The 25,229-nt window shown below is 45.2% G+C and overlaps 3 long non-coding RNA genes across 4 annotated transcripts in view; all 3 read left to right on the top strand.

The window, feature by feature from the left end:
• The window catches only part of LOC146210123 (uncharacterized), a 374,427-nt gene that overhangs the window by 273,078 nt on the left and 76,120 nt on the right, over positions 1-25,229 (top strand). The gene's annotated exons all lie outside the window — the stretch shown is intronic.
• LOC146210128 (uncharacterized) lies at positions 620-2,378 on the top strand. 2 transcript variants are annotated; one of them, XR_014708305.1, is made up of 3 exons: positions 620-1,097; positions 1,210-1,349; positions 2,172-2,378. It is a non-coding gene; the product is annotated as an uncharacterized LOC146210128 (long non-coding RNA). The 2 variants fall into 2 exon arrangements; XR_014708304.1 differs by having other exon boundaries at positions 622-1,122.
• Positions 5,005-23,310, top strand: LOC146210127 (uncharacterized). Its single transcript, XR_014708303.1, has 4 exons — positions 5,005-5,128; positions 5,804-5,908; positions 7,791-7,902; positions 23,042-23,310. It is a non-coding gene; the product is annotated as an uncharacterized LOC146210127 (long non-coding RNA).

The following is a 25,229-nucleotide window of genomic DNA, read 5'->3' as shown; positions in this document are numbered from 1 at the left end:
AAAGCAGCACCTTCTCGGGGAATCAGCTGTTTGCTTGCAGGCCGCCATGTGCACGCCATGACGCCGCCGGCGCACCCTCGCGGCAACAAAAGTTACCTAATAGCAAGTATAACTACACAACTAAGAACACTTCAACTTGAGCTCAATGTTAATCAATACTAAAAATAGTATCTTGCCAAAATAAACCTTTGTTTGTTTTATTTATTGCGTATTAGTTGCGTCGCGTTAGAAAAAGTTAGGAGACGGTCCCTGCTCAGTTTTGTGCCACACTGTGGCACCAACATTTGCCGAGAATTCGGGACTACCGGGGCGGAGCTACGCTAAAAGTCGCTGGTAATTGGAGGATTTCGCATTCACGTCACGATTGACGTCTCAAGGCTGCGTCACAGCTTCGTAATTTTGACGTCACGCTCACAAACTTGTGAGTGGAGTCCGTAATTCGGCCCCTGGGGGGGAATTCTGTAACGCTCTCAATACAAAACCAGTCTCAAACCGCTCAACTTGCCCTGCTCCTATTGGTCGGCGGCCATATTGAAATTTTGCGTCATCACTGATCTCACCGGTGACTGCGCTTACGTCATCAACAAGACTAAAGTAGTGACGTTGCCCATGAGCTGAATATTGACTGAAATTGTGAGCGAAACGAGGTAACCCCAAAACCAGTCAACTGAGTAGAGCGAAAATGGCGGCTGTGTTCCTTGCGTTGTTATAGCGTTGCGCTGGCTGTGTGACAGTTGTGTCGGTGCGATCCACGGCGTTGAAGGGAGCACGAAGACGCGTTTGACGTACCGGTCTAGTTGTTCCGACTGTGTTCAACTCGGAAACCAGCAGAAAGTGGAGTGACTGTGCGGCGATTGCCGACGAACATCGATGAACGGGGGCTCACGCAGCTCACGGACGAGTGCGCAGCCACTGCGGCTGCATGCGCACCGCGTTTTTTTTTGCTATCGGGGGCTACCAGCTTGCGTCGGGAACGTAACATCGTTTGCATCGCATAGGCATCGATCAGCAGGTGCGTGTGCTGATAGCGGAAGCCATCGGGCGGAACGCTGATTGTCGTCAAGGCGCCGCGGTGCGATATGGAAAGAAGTCGCTAGGTTCTACGTTCTGAACATCACAGTAGTGAGTAAATGTTGGTTTTGACTGTGTGTGTTTGGCTACGACTTCGAAACGTCATTGTAAACTTGTATTGTGCCTATTTTATTACAGATCTGCGACGCGAACATACGCACTTTTGACCCTCGTTGCCCCGTGGGACCAAGGACTCCAAACAACGCGTTCGTCTAGCGGTACTCCTGCACGCCGAAAGGTGAACGAAGGCCTGCTAAACGCCTGCGACTTTTTCTTGGGTAAGCTGTAAAAAACCCGCGTCGGTTATCGAACGATATTGATTATATGCATTAATATGTGCAATCGACCACTTGCTGTAAGTTGGCTTCTCTGCAAGTCTTGTTTTCTAACCAAAAGGACTCGTTCTCCCTTGCAATGTTAAAAAACGAACAGAGGAAAGATCTCTTTTCTTTCCAGCTGTTGTCTTCGAGATTACTCAGCGACACCTGACGAAAGTTCAATACCTGTATATACCTCAAAATACAGGACGAAGGGACTAGGGATTGTAGTGCCTTGCCCCCATTCGTTACGCTCCCTCCCTACGACACGTTCGCTACTCGAAAGTGTGAGTACGCTGCAAAAAGCGCCTGCTTCTTTTCGTTTCAGCAAGAACTAGAAGAGTGTTGTGTGATAACGAGACCTTTTGGTTGGATTACGAGCCTTACAGAGAAGCTGACTTGTATTTCGGCGAGTGATCGATTGTCTGAATTCGGTGAAGCTGCATGCATAATACGGACTAGTTATGCATATGAATGCTTGTTAATGTACAAATTTAGTGTTATGGCACCAGGAACCAAATATTCAATGTTTTAAATCTCTTTACTGCCTAAGAAACCGTAGCGCTTGTGTTGTGCAGGTAATCTGTTGATTTTTGTTTATATCACTGTGAAGCTACAAGGCTATCCTTACAATGATGCTTGCTTGGACAGCCCTGTGACACGTTGCCAACATTCCTGTGAATGTTTATCACCTCACTGTGGGCTAGTTGGTATGGATCTTTGATTGTATACTAGAACATGCAAAAGGCGGACTTAAGTGGATGTCATTGTTTGGTTATGCAGGAGACAGTGACTACCCACTGGAGTCATGGCTGCTTACACCAATGCCAAGTCATCCCAGACCCAACTTGCTGTCCCTTCTCTGCTATCACCTTGCAGCCTGGCACAGTTGGCTGTGGTCACTAGCTGTGTGGTAAACATGCTTAAACCGAAAAGCGTAGCGTTACAGCAAGGTAATAAATATCCATGACGCTTATTGGAATCAGAAAATGGCACCAAAGATTTTTTACTGCCACATATACTCAGTAGAAGCACTTATTTCTTGGCCGCTGTATTTCACTCCAGTGTTTTTATTGAGAAAGAGACGTCATACATACCAGCACACTTACCTTGATGTACAATGACCATACAACATTGACATGGATATTGCAGAATAATTATCGGGCTCAAAGAAGCCGCTCCCTTTCAACATATTGAAGCTACCTATACAAATAGGTACTGTATGCATGGTGCAGTGTGCAAAACGCTTACATATCAGAGGTAAAAATGCCAGCTAGATGGTATACTACTAGAGATCTTGCTCGCAGTGCTAAATGCTGTAACAGCTGTTAGGAGAATGGTGTACAAATACTAGGCTGCAGTGCCCACAATGATTGCTGAATGATTACAAAATTCTAGTGAAAATAAAATAAGCATCACACATACATTGTTAAGGCAATGTGTGAGCAGATGTTATGTACACTAATAAAATGTGTAAAACTGCAAGGGGACTGCTGAGCAGCTTTAAGACAGTAGAGGCAGCTAAAACATGAGCGTTCAAAAATATTTTACACCATAAACATGGTAGAATGAGGGAAATAAGATGGCTACTCAATACAAAACAGCACTAAACAAGGGTTGAGGAGGAACCTTGGTTTGTGGTTTGCTAGCCAAAATCGAAATGTGGGCTCGGCTTGCAAACTGAGGCTCCCCTCAACCCTTGTTCACCGCTCTTTCATACACCATAAACATGTGATAAGCACCTCTTTACATAATTGTCACCTACTTTTGACCTTGGAATTTATTTTCCAAGTTGTTTTCACCAAATAATCAGAAAAAGCATCTTTTGTGCAAACTGGCTTTTCAATTGAAATGGTTTGTACATAATGCACACAACATGGAAAGGTAATAGAATGAGGAATGTGTGTAAAATGAACATCTTTATGAAACACTGCACAGACTCCATGATGACACTTCAAAACGCACACATTGTTCGCCTTCGAGGTAATCTGCACACCTCACTGGTGGGCCCCTTGTTTATAAGACTAGGGAAATTAAGCAGATTCACCAGCTCGCCTCCGGCATCGCGCACCAAGCTTGCGTGATGTGTTTGCCTTTCCCGTCGAAAAGGGGGGGGGGGATACCGTTCAACATGAACAGACACTGACAACGTTTCAACAATGTGCCACTAACAAACACAGCCTGCTGCGCGAAATACAACATACTGCACATCCCTGTCCAGACCTGGCTGAACAAGCTCGTCCTCGGTCACTATATCAAATTTCTGAATAAAGTATTTTCTTTCTCTGAACATACCAAAGGAAGCATTAACATCACAGTTTGTGTACCTTTTAGAGACTAAACAATCAACATCAAAACATCAACGGAATATCGGGAACGGAGCCCGATGTGGCCGAAGTCAATTGGCTGCGAAGCACAGGAGTGTCTGTCACCGTGGCTTTCATGAGGAGTCCGTGGTGGAGGGTCGTGTGTCGGATCCCGTTTCCCGCACTGCAATTGCTAACTCTTGCATAGTAGCTGCCACCTGCCTTACTGCAAGTGCAAACGTTCCTCTGTCGGCAAACACAGTAATGTAGCCTTCATGATCTTCTTGTATTTTCTTTTAAACAAACAGAACAGCAGACCACATACCTCCCACTCGTCGCTCTTGCCATCGATAGTAAACACTGTTTGACAACGCTGACACTCTTCAGTAAGCTGATGACTTAGTCGATTTTCATGCCCAACGCTTTCACCACGCTGATCACTGCAGGTTCGTAGCCTTCATTGTTTTCAATCGGATTTTTCCAGCTGCTCACGACATCCGCACAGGACCTCGATTTCAGGCGACGCACGGAAAATAGCAACTAGCCTAGGAATCAGCTGTTTTCTGGCAAGCCGCCATGTGCACTCTTTGACACCTTCAGCGTGCCCTCGCGGAGACAAAAAGTTACTGAGGAGCAAATTTAATTGCGAAGCCTAAAACGTATCTCCTTATGCTTCATGTTTGTTAGTTGTAAATACAGTTCCTCAGCAGAATAAATATTTATTAATTTTATTTACTGCGTATTAACTGCGCCGTTTCATAAAAACTTAGGAGACGGTCCCTCGTCGGCATCGGCTAACGTTGCGACAAATGTGTAGCAGTAGTCACGACCGCGGAACGGGGACCTCAGGGGCGGAGTCATGCTACGAGTCACTGGCAATTGGTCGATTCCGTAATTCGTCACGATTGACGTCTAAAGGTCACGTGAAAGTCGCGTCAATTTGACGTCACGCTCTACAACTTGAGAGCGAAATTGAGAGCGTTACAGAATACCCCCCTGGTGAGAAACGTGTGTGGGGTTGGCTGCTGCCACGGGCGTGTCTCTAGCCTCGGCCGCAAGCATTTCGCTGCTGCAACCGGGTCGCAGCAGACGGCGCCAACGCACCCAGCGCGATCTTGATAAGCTGCGCATGCGCGAAAAGAAAGAAGGTAGGCGAGGAGGATTTGTTTGTAGTCTGGCGGATGTGACGTAATAAATTGCCTATTGTTGTTTTTTGCTTGCGTGCACTCTCGAACCCAGACGCTTTTTTTTTTATCGCCGCCTCCGCAGCCGCAGGTGCCTTTTTTTTTTTTCTCCCTTTTCAATTTTGGCGCGCAGTGGTTCAAGCAAGCGGGAGGCTTGTTCGCGCCGCGTTGTTTCAGAATGACCGGACTGGAATGGATTCTGCAAATTAGATTGGGTGGCACGCATCCCTGCTGCTTTCTCCAAACTTTCGTGAGTACTGCGAAATACAGCGCAAAGCACGTGTTGCATTCCGTACTTGCCTCGCCAACCCATTGCACCGCTGCCCTCTCGTTACAAATTTTTTTGGTTGGTTCATAGGAAGGGAAAGGCGCAGTATCTGTCACACTTGCTCTGTGGACACCTGAACCGCGCCGTAAGGGAAGGGAGGAAGGTGGGAGTGAAAGTGGATAGAGAGAAAGGGGGGCCGTAGTGGAGGGCTACGGAGTAATTTCGACCACCTGGGGATCTTTAACGTGCGCTGACATCGCACAGCACACGGACGCCACTTCGTTTCGCCTCCATCGAAACGCAGCCGCCGAGGCCGGGATTCGATCCCGGGAACTCCGGCACAGTAGTCGGGCGTCTTACCACTGCACCACCCCGGCGGGGCGAACTCGTTACAAATTGTTTGGAATTTTTTTTCTGCATCGACGCTCTATTGTTTAGCGATCTCAATTATTTTTTTGTAATCTTGCTATGAGTCTATTTATCAGTGACTTCAAGTGAAGTGTAGAGGAACTAAGGAGCCCTTTTTCGTGCGCTTAAAAGCAGTCCCGGCGGCTCGCACGAAAGGGCTTTCCTTTTGTAGTTCATTTTCGAATACGCCTCCGTTTGGCCCCGGCTAGCCCTGTCCCAGCAAGAGCAACCATTTCTGTTTCCTTTCAGTATGTACCGAAATAATCTTGATGCACGGCGATTGTGAGATCTTGGCTTCATCGCAGCTTCTGCTCATGGCCTCTCCCGATGGTATGCCTTGTGCCTCATGAAAAGGTGAGTAGCACTTGAGTGCACCCGCTTGTAAAAATATGTGCTCGCAAAAACCGGTTGCTCCACAAGGGTGCTGATATATGTAATCAAACTCACCTTATTTATGAGGATAGTCCACGGCATGACTTTGATGTGGCCAGGGCATGAATTTCGATCAGCACCGCCACAGCCAAAGCAATAAAAAGCGGGGGAGTATCGAAATTAATGGTGGCCCAACAGCGAAAAAAATACAGAGACCAAGAAATAAACGAAACGAGACACACGAATAGCGCTGAACTTACAGCTGATTTTTTTTATTGGGAAGAATCACATCATATATACGCGCACAGAGAAACAGCGCACATGCGCAACGTCAACGACCTCAAGTTTTGGTAAAAAGAAAAAAAAAAGCATTTAAAAGCACGAGTGCATCGGCAGAACTGCTGCCCACTGTGCAGCATATTCATTTCCCGAGGAGATAATGTGACAAAAGGCGTACTCACGCACCCTTTACTTTTTCTGATGTGAAAAGCTTCTCTAGTGCACTGGTAAGAATGAACATCACTGTCATCAAAAAATGACGTGCATTCGCACATGGGTCAGTGCTTCGCTAGGTTAGCTTCTTTCTTTTTCAGCGAATTAGCGTGCTCCATGAGCCGCACTTTAATGCATTGCACAGTCTGGCCTATGTAGGTAAGGCCACAGGACAGAGGGATTTGATATACTATGCCAGTCTTACAAGGAACATATCTATTTTCATGATTTATGTTGCACACATTTCTTCTGCCCCCTCGTGCATTCTTTGAACCGCGGCTCCCACTCTTTCTAGTTTGTTAGGAGAAGGAAACAGAACGTTTACATTATGCTTGCTTCCTACTCTTAATTCGGTGCAACAGCGTGTGTACATATGGCATGACTACTACATACCTTTCTTCTTCCTTCCTCCGAACACTTTTCCCGCCCTCACATGCTTGAAGACAATTTTAGCGCGCAGAGGACTTTGTCTGCACTCGAGACGAGAACTGAGTTCAGGAAACCAGCTTCCCTGCATTTGTCCGCCTGAGTTAAGAGACTGGACATCATTTTATGATGACAAGATTTCTTCACTGCCATGCCTAAGCATCCCGTAACAATACTACTTTTTACGAGCTTTGAATGAAAGGACCTGTAATTCAGAAGGGGCTTTTCACTCCTAGGTGAATACTGCCAACAGACATGGTGGGGTTGGAAAGACAACTTTAAATGCGTGAGCCTTAGTCCCGACCCATTACGTGCAAAAACATCAAGAACATTTGACACAAATTCAGGATTCACAGAGCTAGCTAGCACCAAAAAATCCTCCACGAAACGGAAAATGTGCATGCAACAACTGGCTAAATCATTCTCAACTTTCATATCAACCCTGCTTAGATAAATGTCGCTGAGGATGGGAGCTATCTTGGCACCTATGCACACACCAGATTTTTGCGTATAAAGTCGACCATCTCACTCAAAAAACGTGTTACTCAGGTAGTAAGATAACATTTCCAAAAAGGATCTGGTTAAGGTTCCACACTCATTTTGGAACCAGCATTCATCATTGTCCTCCGTAATAAATTGCTGAACATACTGGATGAGTTGAGAGTGTGGAAGAGATTATACAAATCAACCACATCTACGCTAAAACCAGCACTGTATACCAAGCTCTCATTTTGGAGCAAATCAGCAACTGCCTCAGAATTAGGAACGAGAAATGGATCCTTTACTTGAAGTGACGACAAATGTTTGCAAAGATAGTAGACACAACCAACTGCCATGAATTGCGGAATTCATACTTTCATTCATTATACTTTCTGTGTTGTAACAAAATCCTTCACATCTTACCTTTCCCAGGAGTGGGCATTTATTGCATTGTTCTGATTTCCAGGTCCTTCCCTGTCTTTGGTGCGTGTGCTGAAACAGGGATCCTTTGGAGGCAACCTGGGGCTTTCTTCTGTGCTTTTGATTCTGCCTTAGTTTCCATTGGATAGCTGTGGCTGGTACGTGTGGGCAAAGGCGTTTCATATTTGCAGACCAGCATATATATGGTCCAGTGCTTGTCAAGGCAATTTTTTTTGGTACAAAGTGTGATGCTGCTGCAGTTCCACAAAAAAAAAAAATGTTTTTACAATTTTTAGACAGCTTACCTTCAAGTTCTTCGATTTTGTAATGGTGTATATATGGTATGCTACCACTGTTTTTTTTTTTTTTTTTTTCCTGTCATGTTAATGCATCAAGGATAATGCTAGGCTGTTATGGCTAGCATGATCTGCTAAGGTAAAGGTGCCGGTTTCATTCCACACCAACTGATACAGGTTGTGGGCTTGACCATCCTCAATTTCTTTTTAAAAAATCATAGCAAATTGTATTGCTATGAAGAATATTATCCCAGCTTGTTTTTGGCGAAAAAATATTTTCTGCCCGTGACCACCATCTTAAAGGAGTATAGACGCCAAATTTTGGTGGCATTTTTGTAAGACATTCCTGTATACGGATCGCCAAGTGGTTTTTGCCTACGACTGCTAAATAATTTTCAGTTCAATTTTCTTTTCTCGCCAATTTCGGTTTCAACAGCTGAGAGATGGCTGTGACATCACAATCAAGTCCAAGCCATGCACAGCATGAAAAAGCCGCAGTATAATCTCCAGCTCTTCGCGATTCCTGTTCTTGAGGCAGGCTGGCTTCAGCGTTGCAGTGAATTTAAACATCGCAGAATATCACAATTTTTTTTCACCCGTCACGTGACCTAGACTTAACTTTGGCGTCACAGCCATCACACAGCTTTTGAAACCGAAACGGATGAGGAAAGAAATTCAATGATAAATTGTTTAGCGGTCATAAGTGGATGTCACATGGTGCTTTCTGTACAGTAATACCTTGCACATCATTACAGCTTATTAAACACGAACCCAAAAATTAGGTGTCTATAGGTCTCCGCCATGTTTAAAACAAACAAAGCAATCAAAGTGGCGTGGCAGTCGTCTATGGCCCCAGAGCAGGCGGAAAGCACGGGAGCGGCACTGTGGTGCCACCCCACTGCTGTGGCCATACTTGCCAAGAGCGTGTTATTGTGATATGCAGGCACCTTTTTGGCAGATAAAATACCCACGCGCTGTGTGAGTACAAAAGCAATACTTGGAAAAACTTCACGTACACAGCATGCATCGCCTTGTCCTGCACACCGTACCAGACCAAGAGCGGGTTCAAAGCGCACGAGCGAAGTTGTTGCTGCCTTGAAAATGAGTAGCGTTGATTGATATCTATTTGCTATTTGCCCAGCACATTAGCCGCGGAATGCGTCGAGAATTGCAAAGCTTTGGGTGCATACAACAACTTTCAGTCGGGTAAGTGGAATGTGATTTTTCTCGCTCGTAAACAGCACACGCAAACCAGGTAGGAAGTATTCCGCTCAAAACATCATTGCATTCTCGGATGATTCTTCATACCGAGCATCAAATGAGCGTTGTTGGTAAGCATGGCAACAGTAGCAAGGGCACTGTGCCTTGGCACCGTACAGGTTTGCTTATCCTTGCATTATTCCTTTAAATCACCACGCTGCACGCCTATCTGTTCTGTTCGTGGAAGGTTATTGGCGTCAGCGTTTATAATTTCTTCATGGGTATTCAAGCTTTTAGCTTGCATTACAAGCTGCAGCGTCCACATGCTGGTTCCGTAGTTAGGGCTACCCAGTTCGGTCCCGGCCGCCGTGACCACGTTTCTATGTAGGATAAACTCTGAATGCGACAGTGTGCCATGCAGTACGTAGTTGATGTAAAGATCCTCAAAATCTGAAACAGGGGCCCATATGTCACTCGGGACGCTCAACCCCACAACTCGCATTCAAAATTAGCTGCAGTGAATACCACTCAAACCCCTCGGTATAATAAAATTCATCTCCAATTGAGCAAATCAGTGGCTGTCAGCACGCGCACATTTCATCACAAAATTTAAAATAATTTGAGGTGAACAAAGCTAATGTTAGCCATACAATATAACCACGGAGGAGTGCAATACTGATCGCATGCGCATCAGCTCACTATGCACATAATACATACAACTAGAAAGTGAAAAAAAAAATTTGCTTCAGGAATTGCTTACATTATCAACAGGTGTCTACGCATTAATATACTGGCTGCCTCGTCAACATTTTACGTGCACTCACAAAATACCATTACGCGTCATAAAGAAGGCCAAACTCGAGTTATTCATGGCCTTTGAGCCCATAACCGCTCTGGCGTAAAGGTGTCGGTATCCAGCCTTCGCGCCACACTGCGATGGCCCACTGTTTACGGCGACCTTCGCCCATAAGAAACCTGTGCAAGCTTACTAAACTTTGCGTTCTTTGCCTTCCATCACATGCCACGGTGATGCAACTAGTCAGCATGGTGCTTTGTTTTTTATTTTTTTCGGCTGCAGCAAACCATCGCACAATCACAATAGGCGAAAGCAACTGAAGCATTGCTTTTCCTACCACGCGAAAGTCTGTAATTACGACAGCGCCACCGCATCTTCATGACGTAGCCAGAGTGAAGGTGGTCTATACTCCTTTAAGCTTGCAAGTAATAGCAAAACCTAGTCACACAGATAAATTTGTAAAAAAATTAACTTTTTGATGCATCACTATAAACAAAAATTTTCATATTAATAAAATGCATTGTTCTTTTGATGTGCAGGAAATAAACAAACTCTGCCTTATATTTGTTCAAATATAAATAATAAAATATGGTACAAAAAGCTGAAATTTTGAAATGTTTGTCAAATTTTATATTCTTATGGTCTAGGCACTAGACTAGAGTGCCTGGGTTCGAATCTGACTGCCGGCAGCTGCGTTTCGATGGATGCAAAGCGGAGAGGCATCTGTGTGCTGTGCGATGTCTATGCATGTTAAAGATCCCCAGGTGGTCAAAATTACTCCGTAGCCCTCCACTATGGGGCCTCTCTCTTTCCGCTTTCGCTCCCATCTTCCTTCCCTTGTAGCGTGATTCAGGTGTCCACGGGAAAACTTTTCCTTTCCTGTAAACCAATTATTACTATTATAATACTCAATCTATTTCTCCAACTTTTTTAGAAGACAAAAAGCCTATAAAAGAGATCAAACAACTTAAGCTGCACCTGCAAAAACATTATAAAAGAGATCAAACAATGTAAGGTGCACCTGCAAAAGTATTCTAAATCAGAGAAAATTACCTTATTGAGGTTTGAGGTTTATTCCTCCGTCAGTTATGTAATGAAGTGGCCCTATTAAAGATATGAAAAATACTAGTTTGCACAGAGCCATTCATTGCCATTTAATACTGAAAGTTTAATCAGGGTGCTTTTAAGTGAGAAAATAATTTCTCAAGTTGAACCTTTGCAGGCAACCACGGTGTTGCTCTGTGCCTGCTCATCGCAGCAGCCCACTTTCTGCTGGCTGCGAACTAGCAGTCCACTGCTTGAGTGCAATGGTGCTTTAGGCCTGGGCACTGTCAGCTTTAAATGTGCAAATTTTTTGCAGTTATATATGTGTATTGTAAAGAAGAAGTTCTGATTAAGCGGACAGATAGCCGAGAAGGAGGAAGGGGAAGTGCTTTTGCGGACCAGCTGACTCAAAAGTTAAGCCACCACCACTCCGGTTCTTCTCGCTACCAGTGCCCGCTACCAGTGCCTGGATCCCCACTTAACACTTGGTGGAGGTGCGGGGTAATATATATATATATATATATATATATATATATATATATTGCATGACACAGTACCATTCAATGGCATTTATTTTTTAGAGCTTAATCTAATTTGTGCTTTAAATGGAAAAAAAAAAAAACATTTCCATTCAGCGATCGCTTTGAACCCTGGCGTAGCTCTGTGCTTGCTCTTCACTGCAATGGATGCTGGAGCTGACGTCAAGGAGACATGTAACAACACCTTGTGGGGGTTCTCACGGGACTCGGGCTCTGTGCTCAGAACGGAACGCCCCGCCGCTAGCTCTGACCACATCCGTGGCAGGGAAGAACGAAACACTGAGGCAGAGCCACCGGGCTGGGCTGTTTATTGGGAGTGCCCAATTTTTATCCTTGGTCATAGCAGCATCCGCGGGCTCTGGCGTTGCGGCGTCGTCTCCCCCCGATGAGATGCTGTGCATCAATATTAGAGGGTAGGGGGAAGGAGGGGCCGCCCGGCACGCTACGCCAGGTCTCTCGCCCCTGCCCTCTCCGCCACTGCTTCAGGGGAAGGAGAGAGATGAGGTATCCCCGTGAGGCAGACAGAGCCGTGTCGTGCAAGCGTGGGTAATCTTAAATTCCCACACCCTCCTCCCTTAATCATGACCTCCACCTGGGTGCCGTTTTCCCCTTGGGAGTCGCACGGCTGGTCCTTCAGCAAGCCCATGTAATACAGGAATCAGGGCAGGGGTCGGGACTTGGGTTGTTGGGCTCTGCTCCTGGTGCCGCTGCCAAAATGAGGCAGGCCACCCTCTATGCCGAACGGGCCCCGCATGCAGGCCGTACATCCGACTCGTTCTGTTGAAATCCCCGTCGCTGCAGTCACGAGGAAACACAAGGGGGCGAATTATCATGGCTCGCTTACCGGTCATGGGCCGCCAGTACGCCCGTGGTGCGCTGCTCGCCCACGGCTGCGCCGACTTCCCGTAGGTCGTAAATCGGCATCAGACTCCATCCCGATAGGAGCTCCATACTGTTTTTGTTGAATGCCAGTCTCTGTGCTCGACCTCGAACCGAATATGGCACCTGCATTTGATAGCCCTCCTCGCAGCTGCGGGCAAAGAACAGTCTTCTTTGCAGCTTTTTGATCCGCATCTCAAATTACTTTGCGGGGAATTCTGATCCTTCTGCTGTACTACAGCTTCGTTTAAATTTTTCTTTGTGTCCGTGGCCTTCAGCAGATTCCTTTATTGTCGAAGCTGGCAGTGCCCAAGCCTAAAGCAGCGTTTTATTGAAGCAGTGGAGTGCTGGTTCTGTGTATATTTGCAGCCGGCAGGAAGTGTCCTGCAGTGAAGAGCATGTAAGGAATTTACGGCGTTGCAGCGGAGCACCAGAACAAGAGGACCAGCGTGGCAGGCTTCTCGAACCGAGCAGCCTGTGCCGTGCTTGCTGGCTGTGAACGCCGATCTTAGCGCCTCCGCTTTACAGCGGCGCTGTGCGCTACAGGGCCCCCCAACCAAACGGAGCGGCGAAATGTACGCGCCAACGGGGCAGGGATGAGGGTGCCTCAGCGGCAGGCATGTCGACAGATAAGCCAGCAACATCCGAGGGGAGCTCCTGGGGAGGTGTCTCCATATATTTGGGTTTAAGGCGATCCAGGGAGACTACCTCTCACGACCATCCAGCAGGATAGTCGCCGACTTTGTAGTCTTGTTGAGGACATGGTACGGGCCATCATAGGGGGGGCTAAGAGGCCCCTTTACAGTGTCTCGCCTTAGAAAAACATGCCTCGAGGATGCAAGATCTGGGTGCACAAAGATCTGACGGTCAGATGATAGAGGTGGGACTGGGTTTAGGTGTTGAATGCAGTCCCAAAGGCGTTAAAGGTACTGCAGGGGCTGGGACGAGGAAGCCGAAGGAACGAACAAGTCTCCGAGATGACTTCGGCCACCAAACAGCCAAGGTCGCGACGAAAAACGGTGCGTAGGCCAAGAAACACCATAGGAAGGTGACCAGCCCAGTGCTCGCGATCTAGGCGAGCAATGAGGGCAGTCTTGAGCTGACGATGGAGCTTCTCAACCATGCCGTTAGCACAAGGATGGTATGCTGTGGTGCGGCAGTGTTTAGTGCCGAGCAGACTGGTAAGGGAAGTGAAGAGGATGCATTCAAACTGGCGGCCACGATCCGTGGTAACAGCCAAAGTGGGAAATCCATGCTGAAACGAAGGCTTTGGCAACTGTTTACGCAGTAATGTCCAGAGTGGGCACTGCTTCGAGCTAACGAGTGAAGCGGTCAGTCATCATCAGAATGTGCCGGCAGCCATTAGATGGAGGTGGTGGTCCAACCAAGTCAAGGTGAACGTGGTCAAAGCAACAACCAGATGGCAGGAAAGACTGGGGAGGAGTCTTTGTATAGTGAGTTATTTTGACGAACTGGCAAGCAAAACACGAGCGGGCCCACTGGCGAACGTCTAATGTTTGGCGAGACGTACCGCTGGGTAATGAGGCACTATGTGGCTCTGATGCTGAGATGGCAGATGTCGTGAAGTGAATGGAAAATGGCAGGATGAAAGACCTCTGGGATGGATGGACGAGGTAGAGCCGATGACCCTAATCACAAAGAGCCCACTGTTATTAACCCTTTCACTGCCAAGTTTTTTTTTTTGTGACTGCTCCTCACTTCCTTCCAGGTTCTTTTTCATCTGTGTTACTTTCACCTGACTCAGAATTCGGTTTGGTTTGGTCAGGAATTCAGGAACTGTTGATTCAGAATTCATCAACATTTTCTGAATTCTTTCATCTATCATAGCATGGATGAACCTGGCACACTGACTCGCCATGACTCGCTGCTGAAGCAACAAAGCGACGTGGTGATGATAATGATGCAGGTCTAAAAATACCTAATCTATTTGTAGTTTAATATGAAGGCCCCGCCTTCTAAAGAATGGGTCCGCGAGTCAGGGCCTCGCCCGACTACTAGTCACAAATTCACATGAATTCCATTCTGCTCCAAAATACCAATTGGTGAAATATCAGAGAGGCCTTCACCCTGCAGTGGGTATAGTCTGGCTGATGATGATGATAAAAATGCCAGTTTATTTCCGGGTCAGCAGAGAAGCACTTTGCAAAGATACAACACTGCACGCTGCTGCAATGCGAAGCATGTGGTCGAGACTCGTGACAGGACAATGCTTTGCTACAAAAGTAAGGGGGCAGTGCTTTTACATGGCAAGACAAAACATAGTGGGGTGTAAAGATGGCCTATGTGACATGGCAAAAGGGGCTCCGAGCAGTACAAAATACATTGCTCCTCGTCTGGCTGCAACTCAAGCAAAAAACCCAGCTCAGGAGGCATCGCTTCCGTCTTCATCCTGGTATTGCTCTGCTCCACAGTCCATTACATCAGGATGCTTCGGGCTGCTCGCCAACAGCTAACAACGTGATCGCTCCCCAAGCAGGGCTCCTGCCAGACTCCCTCGATTCTTCCATTCTGTCCCTTTATCTACACTTTCTGCCGCGTCAAGCACAAGTCTCGCGCCGCGATAACCTTTGCACATGCACAGTTCAGCTGCCCCTCCACGTGCTCAGACAGAGAGAAAAGAGCACGTGCAGTTTAATTAAAAGACGAATTGAGGCGTTGGAGCCGCACATATATTTACGCTAAATGTTTTATGAATTTGTGAAGCCTCTTCGTAGACAATACGACTTGTCAGCAATATTTCTTTTTAGTGGCAGGGAGTTACGAGTATACTCAAGAGGAGAGATGAAATGCTGGTGTCACCGTTGGCGACAGATTTCTCAAGTGAAATGTATATGTCAGTATTGATTTTGCGAGTGCAGATCCCAAAAGTTATGCTGCTTGGCCATTAATTTCAGAGTGGCGGCAAACTGGCCATTTTAATGAAGTCATTGCAAGTCTGGTTCAACTGGTGGGAAGATTTTTTTTTAATTCAGATTTTTATGTGATAAAGGAGCCCTTTGTTGCCATACGGTTTTTCTTTGTCCATAGCTCATCATCATTATCATCGTTAGCTGGACTATACCCACTGCAGAACGAAGGCTTCTCTCATAATCCTTCAGTTAACCCGGTCTTGTGCTAGTTGCACCCACTTGACCCCTGAAAACTTACTAACCTCGTCCACCCACCTGACTTTCTGCCGCCCCCTGCCACGCTTGCCTTCACTTGGAATTCAATTTGTTGCTCTTAGCGACCATCGGTTATCCTCTCTTTGCAATACATGTCCTGCTTGTGACCATTTCTTCTTGATTTCGACTAGAATGTCATTATTTAGAGTTGATTTCTTGGACCCACTCTGCATACTTCCTATCTCTAGACTACACTTACCATTTTCCATTCCTCAGCTCTATGAATCTACTTCAACTTAAGTATAACCCCTTTAATTAGCCTTCACATTTGAGCCCCATAGATGAGTACTCGTAAGATGCAACTGTTGTTTACCGTTTTCCTGAGGTATACCGGTAAGCTGCTAGTCATGGCCTGGAAGAACTTGCCAAATGCGCTCCATCCTAGACTTGTTCTACAGGTTTTCCTTCTGAATTTAATCCTAGTGCCAGCGGAAATAATGTGAGCGCCAACTGATACGATCTGCGCACCGTGTAATTTAATTTTAGTGTCAAGCATTTAATAAAAGCGGCAGTGTATTTAATCCGAACACCAACTCGAATGATGACAGCGCCAAACAATTGACTCAGACTGCCAACGCAATTAATACAAGCGCCAGCGGATTTAATTCATATGTGGAAAATAAATGCGGTAGAGGGCTCTAAAGCATGAATTCCAGAAATAAATCGAAATTGAGATCACTTCGCAGACCATGCAACGCTTAAGCGTCACAGCTGCATGCTCTATTTTGCTTTGTTCTTGTATCTTGCAAAAACCAAGGACCACGTGCAGCTGAAAAACTGCAGTTTATGACACGCCTCTTGCAGCTTTTAGTTTAGACGCATGACAAGTGAATAAATATGACTGTCATCTTCTAATTGGCTGGTTAAGCACTGCTTATTATGGGTTGTCATATGCACTGAATCTGCATGCTGATGGCATTTCGGCCTTCACACAACAGCCTGCTGTTTTTGTGAAATGGCATCCTGCCCCAAAACACAATATTGTTCCAAAACTCCAAAACTTGATGTTTTGCCATGATGTTTTGATGCCTTGGTATTTTGCCATAAAATTTAGCGAAACATGATTTTTGCTTAAAATTAATTGTATTTGGCCATTAATTGCGCCAGGTACAAGAAATGCGGTTCGATGCAATTTGGTTAGGTGACTGTGAGAAGTGCAGCAGGGCAGTGGCATGTTGTGCTATAGACCTTTTCACGAGCCTCGGCGAAACCGGTTTGACTGGGCTGTGGGGCGGCTTTGGGAGAGATAATTCTCAACTTTTCTTATGCTAGCAGCACAGCCCAGTATTCAATATGGCAGCGCCCACGACTACTTTTCGAAAAGGTCTATAGACCAGAACAAGGAGGGTAAATTGAACACTGCCATTTTGAGAGCGTTCTAGCACCATCTATAGTTGCCGCAGCGAAACTATGCCTCTGGATTGTCAAACGAGGCAGCCGTGGGTGTCTAGCTCTTGCGCTTTTATGTTTCTTTTTGAAGTTTTCACAACTGGTCGCTGATAAAATTGTCAAAAGTTAATTTCTGCCTCACAGCAAGACTATTCTTTACATCTTGCGAGGGCAGAGGCAAGTACAGTGTCCACAAGTGAAGTGAGTGGTTCCTATAAGCGCATGGTACCATTGCATGCAGGCTTGCTATGGCTGTGACTTTTCTGATTTGATTTGCACCCCCAAGTAATGTCCCATGTACCAGCAAAACCTTTGCAGTCTGCTGTATGTTTTACCTTTGCGTGGTGACTGCAAAAAATCTGCCGCAGCCCACACCTCACAAAACAGACCGCATGCCGCTACTGCGAGCGAATGCTTCTCATTGGCGATGATTCCCCGGTGTCTCTTTTGTTTTTTTTTCCTTTCCAGCAGGGTTGAAGAATGAATCAGCAGCACATCAACCAAACAGGAGATATCAAGGTCTTATTTTTGTGACTGGTTGGCGTTGCTTATCATGGCTGTTAAAAAAAAAAAAGGCACTTCCTTGCTGAAATGCAAACGGAGACATCAGGTTTACTCGCACTTGTGGCATGCCACCTGTTTGTGCGGTGCGGACTGCAACAAATTTTTGCAGACACCACGCGAGGGTAAGAAATGTCGCAACCGTAGTATTTTTTGCATAGAAAGGTACCATGCACTTAACCGAACCACTCGCTCCACTTGTGGACGCTGTGCTTGCCTCTGCCATTGCGATATGTGTAGAACAGCCTTGCCATGAGGCAGAAATGCAATTTTGACGATTTTGTGAGCAGCAAGTTGTGAAAACTTCAAAGAAACGTAAAGGCGTAAGCGCTATGAATAGCCATGGCCACCTCGTTTGGTAGTGCAGAGCAGTCATTTCGCTGCAGCACCTCTAGGTAGCCTTATAGTGCCCTCAATATGGCAGCGATCAATTTACCCTCCGTATTCTGGTCTATAAGGGTCGTCATAGTTTAAACGATGGCAGCACACTAGTGGTGGAGGTACAATGCACCTTGGCTGGGCCTAGCTAACACATATAAAATTTTAATAAACTAGAAAAGCGAGCATAAGAAATATTTTGATCTCAAGTTATTCTAAAACGAGTCACAAACGACTGGGAGGAATTAATTGCGAGAAAAATGTTTTGTGCGCATGACAGCAACTTCTCCCAGCCTTTTGAATCGCCGGTGGTGAGAGAAGCGAGGGCAAGGAGCGAAGCAATTGCCACAGACTACCACGGGCTGTTGAGGAAACTTTTCTGGTTACAAAGAACTACACGAGTTGTTCCAACAGTTCTGCTGTGAAAATGAGTGTGTACTTCACTATAGAATCGTTGTTAACAACAAACCTGTCCAGTCTACATCAGACAAAAGCATACTTGAAGCATTATGGGGGTGATGCCAGGACGGTGTTAATTGCAAGAAATGCTTTCAAGAGTGTTGGAAAGGCATAGAAAGCCTGTTGCCGACGTGTAGCCCCAGTGTTATTTAAAAGAAAACATGAGTCACTGGGAGACAACCATGAAGTAAAGAAGCTTAAGGAAGAAAAGGCTACCCTTCAGTGCCATCTATCCTTCCTGAAGGTACTACTGAGCAGTGCCCAGGAATTTATCAGCACAGCTGTGGAATCAAAGTGGCGATGTGCAGCTTGTTTATTTTAATTCCAAGGTAGTGGTGGTGCTTGAGCGTGGACATGTCTAAAGCTGTCAAGTCAGAATAGGCAAAAGCTTTTAGTCAGCTGTGTTACTTTAAACATCTTTACATGTTGAGATATGCATGCATAGGTAGTACAGCATTGAATCTTGAATAAAAAGTAATCAAATGGATTTTTTTGTATATCAGAAAAAAAATTGTAGTTGTTAAAAGTGCTTGACCCTAGAAACATGTTCCAAAGCATAATTTGAGTGCTCCAAAGTGGCATTACCAGTGCTCCCTGAGCTGTTCCAAAATGCTCGAGCCTGCTTCCACCCCTGTACCTATTAAGGCGAAAGCCTTCAATGGCTCATACTGTTGCTGTTTGTTCGTCCGGTCAGACATAGCTATCAATCCTATGACGTCATCACCCAAAACCGAAAATAACATCATCAGGAAAATGAACTTCAGTAGAGTAAGTTGTTGGGCTAGTTGGTATTCTAGATTTAAGGACATAGTTTTCAGCGCAAAGGCACGTGGCCAAAGAAAAAAAAAAAAGACTATAGGGACAAACACTGCGCTGTGTTCGTCCCTATAGTCTTCCTTCTTCTTCTTTCCTTTGGCCGCTGAAAACTTTGTCCTTAAATCTAGAAAAATGAAAGTCCGATCTCCACCGGGAATCGAACCTCCATACCTCGGATCCCCTGCCGAGCGCTTTAACCTACTGCGCCATGCGCCTTTTTTTTTTTTTTTTTTCTTTATTGCCGACTTGGACATTAAAAACAAGATGATGAACAATAAAACGTGCCAGCATACTTTCGCGTGACACAGCGGGTTAAAACTTTTTCAGTTTTACCAAACTGAAGCCATGCCCGGAATTGTGAAACACATCGTAATTCTTCTTGTCTACAGTGAGGATGATAGTAGCGATAACAATAATGCTGCAATTAGTGATAATGACAGTGATGGAATTAACAATGACAATGCAATTAGTTGGTAATGATAATGAGAGCAAATGTGATGCACCTTGTGCACCAACAACACTCAGGCTGTCGCATTTCTGCAGTGTAGATTCCACAGTGCTCTCGGAATTTTTGTAAACTGCTGCTCTTATCCGAGGCTATTGACCATTACCGTAGGCTGCCACATATTAATTTTTAGGCCTATGTTTTTGCTTTGCTTGCCTAGGTCATTAAGCATTCTTTGTAATTTGTCCACTGAGTTAATTAACAAGGCAATGTATTAAATCAGCCCTTATTCATAATTGTTCCCACTCCAGGTTTCTGAATACTTCCTCTAAGCAAGTGGCAAATAGTACTGGGGAGATCGTGTCTGCTTGCCTAGTGCCTTTCCTTATGGGAATTTTATTACTTTCTTTATGGAGGACTATAGTTGCTATGCGGCCACTATTGATATCTTCCAATACTTTCACATACGGCTCATATACACCCTGATTAGGCAATGACTGCTGACGTTTCGACTGAGTCAAATGCTTATTCTAATCAACGAATGCTATTTATAAAGGCTGGTTTTATCCCGAACATCCTTCTATCACCTCGTTGATAGCATGATGAATATGATCGATGGTAGAGTACCCTTTCCGAAAACCTGCCTGATCATTTGGTTGATTAAAGTCTAAGGTTGTCCTGATTCTGTATTTGATCCCGGATATATCAAATGCACATATATCATTTTCCTATATCGAACTCTCAAAATATCCCCCTGAAAATCCCACATTAAAGTTTAGCAGCGTTGTTCATGTCCATCGAATTGCGCGTCGTGCCCTGCAAAGGATTGTTTTAACAGCTCACCGGCAATCATTTTTCATGCATAGAGCCGGGTTGTGCAGTCATGGCAGCTGCTGCCTGCCAAGATTTCTGGCGCCTGCGAAGTGGCATTTGGAAGTGTGCCCAATGTACTCTCCTTTTCGGCGCTAGGTGGGAGGTGACATTCAATGCGTGTGTACGCCTTGCAGGTCATCGCCGCACCCTTGGTGAGCAGTGTGTTGCCGGCAGGCAACGCACCACTGCCATACATGTACCATATTCATGCTTCTGGGTTATAGAGAGCCTCATCTGTTGGTTTGCCTTATATATGAAATTGCCTATGTATCTAACTATTCCGTGATCCACTTCGAGTTCAATATATATATAACTGTAGTAGCAATGACTTAGTAAATTCCGTATACGCAACAGGTAGTATGTTGATTGGTCTGTAATTTTTCAAGTCCTTAGCATCCCCTTTCTTAAGGATTAAAATAATGTCAGCATTCTTCCAAAACTCCGGTGACGATGTCCAGACATTGCATGTGCTGGGTGGCCATTTTTCAAGCACAATATCCCCACCGTCCTTCAACAAATCTGCAGTTACCTGAGCCTCCCCAGCTGCTTTCCCCCTTTTCATAGCTTCTAAAGCTTTCTTAACCTCTTCCTTTGTCACTGACGGAACGTCTGATTGCTCTTCACTATTGCTAATCTCATTATCAGCCTGGTTAAGTGTAGAACTCCTCGGCTACCTTGGTATGCATACATCGGATTTTCACCTACTTAATTTCCCCTTCACCTCTTTCAGGCTAGCATTGTATTTTAGAGCATGCTCGATTCTCTCCGTAATATACTCCCTTGCGTCGAACAAATTACGTTCACTGAGTACCTTTAACATCTCTGCCAGTTCTATCCTGACCCATCGGAGGGAGGTTTTCACGCCTTGCCATTTCATAATCAGATATTTCGTCTGCTTAGATAGTTTACTGGTAGCCTGTCTAATTGTCCTACTGCCTACCTCTGCCATGCACTCATTATCAATGGCTCTGAAATTATCGCTCATTGCTTCTAGACTAAGATCGCCTTCGTCGCTTAAGCTGAATATCTGTTCTGTTCAGAGATCCTGAATTCGTGCACCGTCCCTCATGTGGCAAACCTTATTCGTTGCCTCCCAAGTGTAGCTTGCTGCCGGGCTAGTTGATGATTCATGAAGTCAAGAATTTAGCGCAAAAATAAAGAGCGGACGAAGAAGGACATATAAAATGATTGACCAGCGCTAGCCAATCGTCTTATGTGTTCTTCTTCGTCCATTGTTCTTTATTTTTGTGCTACATTCTTGACTTCGTGTAGCAAGGGGCAGCAGAAAATGAAGTGTGCGAATGAGATGAAGTTTTCAAGGATTAGGTCGCCACAGCTGGCTAAACATTAAGATAGGTATGTAGGGACCTTGATGTCGATAGTGGGACCCGGCCATTTTCAATGGGTTCAATGACCAAGATACATAGGATTGGCTTACCTCTTACAAGCGGTTAAGCGTCCACAACCAGGGAGACGACGCTGTGAAGCTGAACGACATGGTGTTTTACGTGACAGGCATTGCCAGTTTGTAGAGCAGAAACCGCAAAGCAAACTTCACCACATTAATACCGTTTCTTGGGCTAGTTGGTTCATATTTGTACTGTGAAAAACTGCGCCGAAATAAACACACCACAAGAAAGAAGACGGGTCAAAGGCGCTTTTGTCGCCTTTGTCCCGTCTTCTTTCTTGTGGTGTGTTTATTTCGCCGCAGTTTTTCACAGTACAAACTTCACCACCTAGTCTGCTTTTAAACGCGCCTTTTCTTAGATCTTTGGCTGCCCTTGCATACAAAAGCTGTGTTCCAAACAGTACTTGTGAGCCTAAACCCAGCTGCAAGGATCCTTCACCAGTTATACTGAAGACATTGTGAACCTGTGTACACATCTAGAAGTCTCCAGCCAGAGATGGATCAGATAAAGCACATTCTCAAAAACATTGAGGCTGACGCAGTTGTCCTAAACCCTATCACTGTTGCCAATAAATTCATGCTTTGGCAGGAGCAAAGCAGCGCATTCTGGTTCAGCCACCTTCTGTGCACTTTGAATCACTTTCCAGCTTAGTTCCGTCAGCAGCTTGCTGCTGGACCAGTTTAAAGACTGCGATTGGGGAGGTGATATAACAGCTACTCCTAATTGAGGACATTTGGGGATCTCCATCTAGCCTGGCCATGACCCTTCAGGCTGATTTGAGAGCAAGTGACTGAAGTGCTGCCATTCATTCATCTGCAGGTTCCTGCTGCAATAACGCTCATGTATGGCAACGTCAGATCTGGTCAGACATGTTTATCCCGTTCCGCCTTCCACTGTAGCCTGCCACCTTCATTCCTACGTAACTGTCCCCTCTTTGTGTGGACTCCTGGTGCATATATGACAACCTTCTTATTTGTTATGCGTGCAGAGTTTCTGGTCACATTGTGAGTCATTGTCGCCACCTGCAGATGTGCCTGCCTTTACGCGCCCCTGAGCCTTGGCCACGTCTGTCCTGCAGACAATTTTGACACCTCCACTCACCACCTGCCTACTCGCCTCCATCCTCATAATGCCACTCGGTTTCTTTGCTGCATCTCTGCCCCAGGAAAACTAGTTACTGCCTGAGGCAAGAACTGCGAATACGTCAACAAATGTAGGGCCGTTCCTTGTTGATACTGGGGCTACTGTATCTGTGATGTGTAGGAAACTGCACAAGCTAATAAAAGTGTGGACAACATTATCTGATCTTTCGCTTCTCACATCGTAATGCGCAGTGTCTTTCGCCTTTGACTGCCTGCACGGCCAGGGCCACCATTCACAGCTCATTATGTACCATAGAATTTGTTCTCTCGTCGTGCTGCTGTGACACTATTTCAGGTTTTGACTTTCTCTCTGACCATGGCACCATCATCATCATCATCTGCGTTAATGCCTAATTAGAACTTCTCCCATGCAGTTTGATGATTTGTCTCCCACTTTGAGCAAACTGGCTGTGGCTGCCGACATTGAGCTTCCTGCATGCTCATCTTCCTCCTTACAAGAGAATTAAAGGAGACTTTTATCCTGCAGTGGGTGTAGTCAGGCTGGTTAGGATGATGATGAGGAACCTGTTCGGCTATGCTCTTGCCATTTTTTTTTTCTTTGCTGTTGCACACTATCGCATCCTCTTCACCTAAAAAAAAAGTGCAAGACACCCCTACATAAAAACGTACACAATATCCATGGAAACCTACTTGTGAGATGCTAGTCATTGTTGCATGGTTAGTGTTTTGTACTTTCCTATGTGCAGAAAGTGCCGAGCATTATTTTCATCGAGTCACACTAGCCTCATTTTTTATTTATCGATTTATACATACTATCGATCCAACCTGGACGAAGATAGGAGGGGACACGATGTCAAACTTGGAATAGCGCAGCCATTTCGTATCTAAAAAAGAAAAACAACTTTACCAAAAAAATAAAAGTGGACACTGCTCAGTTCTATGGCGCAGCTAGGAAGTGTTGTATGGTGCTTCATTTCTTTCTTTTCTGACATGATGGGAAGTTTTACTGAAGAGCTAAGATTTTGTTGGGGAAGCAGTTTCAGATAACAGAAATAAGCAGTTGGTCATATATGTGCTTGGTAGAAGAACATAGCTGCTATTCTGCAAGCATGAAACTGTGCGGCTTGTGTGAGTTCCTAACATTTTTTAGTTGCCCCAGTTTTTGTGAAATAGGGGCTTGTTTCTAACTAGACACGCAAGTATTTAGACATTTCTTGAAAGATGAACGTAACGCATGTCTGCAAGACCTGAAAGGCACTGTGTTTTGTTGTGCCTGAGTGCATATTTAGCAAATATGTTAAGTGCAGCACATGCCCTCTCATTTTGGAGATTTAAATTCAGGGGCTAACCGGATGGGTAGTAAGGACCTTGTAATAGTTGTAAACGTGGTGAGTACACTGAATTCTCATTTGAGGCGGAAAAAGATTGCTAGATCAAAGCAGTGCATCTTACTGTTGCATTTCATATTGCTTCCCCACAGTGGCGGCAAGTTTTAGATGCATAGCTGCGGATGTCCTGCTGATGACAGGAAAGGTGCTTGAATTACAGAACATATTTTATAAGCGTTGTGTTCATCCAGAAAAAAAAGAAGGATTGTAGTATAAGATTATTTCAATTTGAGAGTTTCTGTAGGCTCTTCAAGAGCATTATGTGCCTTTGTTTGGACAAATGCTGCATCATTGGTCATTCCTCGTTCATATCCATACAGGTGCATAACCTGCAGGATTTTCATCCTCCTAGTGTGTGGGCGCTCATGCATGAAGGAAAAAATAAGAGTGCGAGACAAAACAAACTATCGCTTGTTTGTATGCTTGGGCCGCTTTGTTTAGTGCATTTATAAAATATCTGTATAGCATGAGTCACTGTAAAAAGTAAAAAAAAAAAATCGTCAAGGGCGAGTTGTGCTCTAGTTGATGCCAGTAGTTAGGCTGCTTGCTGTCAGTTGAGCACATCAACAAAACTGCCAGGCTCAAATCAGCCACTTGTTTTCCAACATGTCAATCCAGTTGGATTCGTAATGGGACTGCTCAGCGTCAGTGTATTCTTCCTTTTGGGCTCTGCAAAGTATTTTCATAGTCACTTCTATTTGTGCTTGGAATATTGCTTGCGAGAA

This window comes from Amblyomma maculatum, chromosome 1 (genome assembly GCF_055883805.1).
Source record: "Amblyomma maculatum isolate TAMU_Amacu chromosome 1, ASM5588380v1, whole genome shotgun sequence".
In the NCBI taxonomy this organism is placed as follows: Eukaryota; Metazoa; Arthropoda; class Arachnida; order Ixodida; family Ixodidae; genus Amblyomma; species Amblyomma maculatum.
Note: the sequence above shows the minus strand (reverse complement) of the source record. Positions and strands in the feature narration are given on the sequence as shown.